Source organism: Salmo salar, chromosome 07 (assembly GCF_965601325.2).
Source record: "Salmo salar chromosome 07, fSalSal1, whole genome shotgun sequence".
Taxonomy (NCBI): Eukaryota; Metazoa; Chordata; class Actinopteri; order Salmoniformes; family Salmonidae; genus Salmo; species Salmo salar.
Genome location: NC_138297.1, coordinates 59,459,149 through 59,465,722, shown reverse-complemented (window position 1 = coordinate 59,465,722; position 6,574 = coordinate 59,459,149).

The following is a 6,574-nucleotide window of genomic DNA, read 5'->3' as shown; positions in this document are numbered from 1 at the left end:
CACTCAACTGTTTCAGCCCCATTTACCAGACACCAACAATATACCATCCTGATCCATAGTAATGACTCTTAATTAACAGGTGTTCATGTAAATACATGTCAGAAGAATAATTTAACAGTAAACTCCCATTACTCCCATAGCCCAGATAACTTTTAACAACACATTTTTGTATCGTTCTTCTTTTTAAAACGAGAGGTGGAGTGCAATGACAAGGACTAGAAAGAGAAATCACCAGAGCCAGAACCGTGGAAGTCTTGTCTAATCTTGTTCAATTATTAAACATACAACAGCACACATTCACATTTGAAATTGATCATGGTTTTCTCCACATGTTGTTACAGAAGGGCTACAAGACTAGTCATTATGCATGAATACATGTCATAAACATTGTGTGTTATTGCAGTCAACTGTAAGGTGTTGGTTATGTATGTGTTTGTGTTTAATGAGTTAGCTGGAAGAGTGGCACCATGAAATGAAGTGTAGCGGGTAGCTTTAACTAACAGGTTGCTATGGTGTGATCATATACCATGGATGCAATTATGCATGGATAAATAATGCAAATTAAATTAGATTTCCCAAAAACAAACCAAGGTTTAATTCACTGGTATCACGTGGAGTTTTGCTATTAATATCTAATGCATATTACTCCTATACACATGTTGTTATGGATAATTGCCGAATTTTATATGACCGTATGTATCCAGTGTATATGGATTAGCCTACATATTATGTACATCTGAAAGCATACTGTATCACGCTAACTGTGTTTCACTTCACAAAGTAGTTCACACTGTATTCATTAGACATCTGTCACATCACAACACACTGCAGAACACACACACATCAAAAACAGAGTTAGATGAAGGAGCTGCACAGGGCAAACTGACATACAAAGATTAGTCCTCATTTTCCAGATATCATTCTCTCTCTCTCTCTCTCTCTGTGGCTTTATTGGCATGGGAAACATATGTTAACATTGCCAAAGCAAGTGAAATAGATAATAAACAAAAGTGAAATAAACAATAAAAAACTAACAGTAAACATTACTCACTGTCATATTCGTGTATGTAGGTGGCAGGGAAGTCAGGCGCAGGAGAAACCAAGTTGGTTAATAATGGAGTATTTAATTTAAAAAAAAACTTCAAAACCAAAGTACAAAATAAATGGGTAAAGTATACCGGTTGCACACCGATACACAAACCCACGTAACATAACATCACAAACAATCACCGACAAGGACATGAGGGAAAATAGAGGGTTAAATATACAACATGATTAATTGGATTGGAAACAGGTGTGTAGGAAGACAAGACAAAACCAATGGAAAATGAAAAACTAATCAATGATGGCTAGAAGACCGGTGACGTCGACCACCGAGCACCACCCGAGCAAGGAGGGGCATCGACTTCGGCGGAAGTCGTGACAGTAACCCCCCTTGACGCGCGGCTCCAGCAGCGTGTCGACACCGGCCTCGACGACCCGGAGGACGAGGTGCAGGGCGATCCGGATGGAGACGATGGAACTCTCGAAGCAGGGAAGGATCTAACACATCCTCCACCGGAACCCAGCATCTCTCCTCCGGACCGTACCCCTCCCAGTCCACAAGGTACTGAAGACCCCTCGCCTGACGTCTCGAATCCAGAGGGGGCGGAGGAACCTCCCGTACCTCAGCCTCTTGGAGCGGGGCATCACTGCGAACATCGGGGCCTCACTGCGGCGACGGTCTGCGCCCACTTTCTGGCACCGCACGGCGCGCTGAAGGCGGACATGAGCAGCGTCTCAGGTTTCCTCCGCGCGCCGGAACCAGTCGTCCACTGCAGGAGCCTCGGTCTGACTCTGTTGCCAAGGGGCCAGAACCGGCTGATACCCCAACACACACTGAAAGGGAGAGAGGTTAGTGGAGGAGTGGCGGAGCGAGTTCTGAGCCATCTCTGCCCAGGGCACAAACTCCGCCCACTTCCCTGGCCGGTCCTGGCAATAAGACCTCAGAAACCTACCCACATCCTGGTTAACTCTCTCCACCTGCACGTTACTCTCAGGGTGAAACCCAAGGTAAGGCTGACGGAGACCCCCAGATGTTCCATGAACGCCCTCCAGACCCTAGAAGTGAACTGGGGACCCCGATCAGACACTATGTCCTCAGGCACCCCGTAGCGCCGAAAGACGTGTGTAAACAGAGCCTCCGCTGTTTGTAGGGCCGTAGTGAGACCGGGCAAAGGGAGGAGACGACAGGACTTAGAAAAACGATCCACAACGACCAGGATCGTGGTGTTACCTTGTGAAGGTGGAAGATCGGTTATAAATTCCACCGACAAGTGCGACCACGGCTGTTGTGGAACGGGTAAGGGTTGTAACTTACCCCTGGGTAGGTATCTAGGAGACTTGCACTGAGCGCACACTAAGCAGGAGGAAACATAAACCCTCACGTCTTTAGCTAAAGTGGGTCACCAGTACCTCCCACTAAGACAGCACATCATCCGATCAATCTCAGGATGACCAGAGGAGGGTGACGTGTGGGCCCAGTAGATCAATCGATTGCGGACAGCAGACGGAACGTACCGACGCACCGACAGCTGGACACTCAGCGGGAACGGGCTCTGCACCTGATGCCCGTTCCATGTCCATGTCCAGCTCCCACACTACTGGCGCCACCAAGCAAGAAGCTGGAATTATGGGAGTGGGATCCATGGACCGCTCCTCTGTGTCATACAGCCGGAACAATGCGTCTGCCTTAACGTTCTGGGAACCTGGTCTGTAAGAGAGGGTAAACACAAAATGGGTGAAAAACATGGCCCACCTTGCCTGGCGAGGATTCAGTCTCCTCGCTTCCCGGATGTACTCCAGATTGCGGTGGTCAGTCCAGATGAGAAAAGGGTGTTTAGCCCCCTCAAGCCAATGTCTCCACACCTTCAAAGCCTTGACGACAGCCAACAGCTCCCGGTCCCTCACATCATAGTTTTGCTCCACCGGGCTGAGCTTCTTGGAAAAGAAGGCACAAGGGCGGAGCTTAGATGGCGTACCCGAGCGCTGAGAGAGCACAGCTACTATCCCAGCCTCAGACGCGTCCACCTCCACTATGAATTGCAAAGACGGATCCGGATGAGCCAACACAGGAACCGAGGTAAAGAGAGCCTTCAGTTTCCTAAAAGCCCTGTCCGCCCCAGCCAACCACTGCAAATGCACCGGACCCCCCTTCAATAGTGAGGTAATGAGAGCAGCTACCTGACCAAAACCCCGGATAAACCTCCGGTAGTAATTGGCAAACCCTAAAAATCGCTGCACCTCCTTCACCGTGGTTGGAGTCACCCAATTACGCACGGCTGCAATGCGGTCACTCTCCATCTCCACCCCTGACGTAGATATGCGATACCCTAAGAAGGAGACGGACTGTTGAAAAAACAGGCATTTCTCAGCCTTGACATACAGGTTAAGCTCCAACAGGCGACCAAGTACTCTGCGCACCAGGGACACATGCTCAGTGCGTGTAGCAGAGTATATCAGAATGTCATCGTTATACACCACTACACCCTGCCCGTGCAGGTCCCTGAAAATCTCGTCTACAAAAGACTGGAAGACTGATGGAGCATTCTTCAACCCGTACGGTATGACGAGGTACTCATAATGCCCTGAGGTGGTACTAAATGCTGTCTTCCACTCGTCCCCTTCTCGGATACGCACCAGATTGTATGTACTCCTGAGATCCAGTTTAGTGAAGAAGCGCGCCCCGTGCATTAACTCAATCGCCGTGGCGATCAGAGGTAGTGGGTAACTGTTTCCCACCGTGATTTTATTTAAACCTCGATAATCAATGCACGGGCGCAGACCTCCATCCTTCTTCACAAAAAAGAAACTCGAGGAGACGGGTGAAATGAAGGACCTAATGTACCCCTGACGCAGGGAATCGGAGATATATGTCTCCATAGCCGCCGTCTCTGCTTGCGACAGGGGATACACGTGACTCTTGGGAAGTGCAGCGTCTACCATGAGATTTATCGCACAATCCCCCTGTCGATGGGGTGGTAATTGAGTCGCCTTCCTTTCACAGAATGCGAGAGCCAAATCGGCATATTCGGGGGGAATGCGCACGGTGGAGACCTGGTCTGGACTTTCTACCGTAGTAGCACCAACGGAAACCCCTACACACCTACCTGAGCACTCTCGCGACCACCCCGTGAGAGCCCTCTGTGGCCAAGAAAAAGTGGGGTTATGACTAGTTAACCAAGGTAGACCAGCACCACGGGATACGCAGGAGTGTCAATAAGGAAAATACACATTTTTTCCTTGTGACCCCCCTGCGTCACCATACTCAAAGGAGCTGTGGCCTCCTTAATCAACCCTGACCCTAATGGTCGACTATCTAAGGAGTGAACGGGGAAAGGCACATCCACGGGTACAATGGGGATCCCTAAACTACAAGCAAGAGCTTGATCAATGAAATTCCCAGTTGCGCCTGAATCTACTAGCGCCTTATGCTGGGAACGTTGCAAAAAATCAGGAAAAGTAACAGACACAAATATATGTGCAACAGAGGGCTCTGGATGAGAATGGTGCCTACTCACCTGGGGTGGTGCCAGAACACCACCCCTGTTACCTTGATTCCCAGAGGAACCTACCCGGCACCGACAAGCAGTGTGACCTCTGCGGCCACCCATGGTGCACAAGCGGGAACCCCCTCCAGTCACCCTGTGCACCCTCCCTCCTAATTCCATGGGAAGAAGAGAGGGGGTGCAGGAGGATGGAACCACGAGACCCCGATCTGGACGTCCGCCAGCAGCCAGCAGGTTGTCCAGCCAGATGGACAGATCCACCAGCTGGTAGAAGGTGAGGGTGGTGTCTCTGCAGGCCAGCTCCCGACGGACGTCCTCACGCAGACTGCAGCGGTAATGGTCGATCAGGGCCCTGTGATTCCATCCCGTACCGGCTGCCAGGGTCCTGAACTCCAGGGTGAAATCCTGGACGCTCCTCGTCTCCTGCCTCAGATGGTAGACGCGCTCACCCGCCGCTCTGCCCTCAGGTGGGTGGTCCAAAACTGCCCGAAAACGGCGGGTGAACTCCTCATAATGGTCCAACGCTGCATCTCCTTCTCCGCACATAGCGCTGGCCCATTCCAGGGCTCTCTCGGTGAGGCACGAGACGAGGGCGAAACTCTTCTCACGGTCAGTTGGAACTGGGTGGACCGTGGCAAGATAAAGTTCTAATTGGAGCAGGAAACCCCCAGCAGTTGGCAGCACTCCCGTCGTAACCCTGAGGCAAGGTTAGACTGATGCCACCGGGTTCCGGTTGGCACGGAGCGCTTCGGATAGACCCCGGTTGGACTGGTGGAGGCGCTGGATGAATTCCCTGTCTCTCCCAGCGGTCCAGATTCTGGACAACGCGATCCATGGCGGTGCATAGATGGTGTAGCTTCTCTGCATTCTCCTGGATGCGCTCCTCCACCTCCCTGTCCGGGGTATCTTCTCCTGCTGACTTCAATATGCTGGTCGGTGATTCTGTCATATTCGTATATGTAGGTGGCAAAGAAGTCAGGCACAGGAGAAACCAAGTTGGTTAATAATGGAGTATTTAATTTAAAAAAAAACTCCAAAACCAAAGTACAAAATAAATGGCTAAAGTATACCCGTCGCACACCGATACACAAACCCACGTAACATAACATCACAAACAATCACCGACAAGGACATGAGGGGAAACAGAGGGTTAAATACACAACATGATTAATTGGATTGGAAACAGGTGTGTAGGAAGACAAGACAAAACCAATGGAAAATGAAAAACTGATCAATGATGGCTAGAAGACCGGTGACGTCGACCACCAAGCACCACCCGAGCAAGAAGGGGCATCGACTTCGGCAGAAGTCGTGACACTCACACAAAAGTTCCGAAAGAATAAAGACATTTCAAATGTCATATTATGTATAGTGTTGTAATGATGTGCAAATAGTACAAGTACAAGGACAAAAGAGAAAATAAATAAACATAAATATAGGTTGTATTTACAATGGTGTTTGTTCTTCACTGGGTGCCCTTTTCTTGTGGCAACAGGTCACAAATCTTGCTGCTGTGATTGCACATTGGTATTTCACCCAATAGATATGCGAGTTTATCATAATTTGATTTGTTTTCGAATTCTTTGCGGGTCTGTGTAATCTGAGGGAAATATGTATCTCTATAATATGGAAACAGGAGACAAAGGGCTGTGAGACATGGATTTAGATCTAGACACATGAAAATAAGTAAGTTTACAGATGGTGCGGGGCAACAGAGGATGAACAGCAGAGGCGATAGTGATTTTGAAGCAGGGAGGAAAGGTCTCGGCTTCCGGGGTTGTAGCCGCTGGGCTATAGCGGAGTGCCAGCGCATCCGGCTTAACATCCTTGGGTACCGGTCGGTGTTGTGGAAGTGAAGAGGCCTGGGCCTTACTGAACCCCTCCCAGAGGTCTTGCCTGCCTCAGGAAGATGTCCCAGGGCAGGCAGAGCTGATTTCAGGATGAGCGTGGCAGAACAGGCTCCAGCCCATGATCGAGGGATTGTGTCACTGGAGCCAAGAGAATCCCAATACCACAGGAACCTGCGG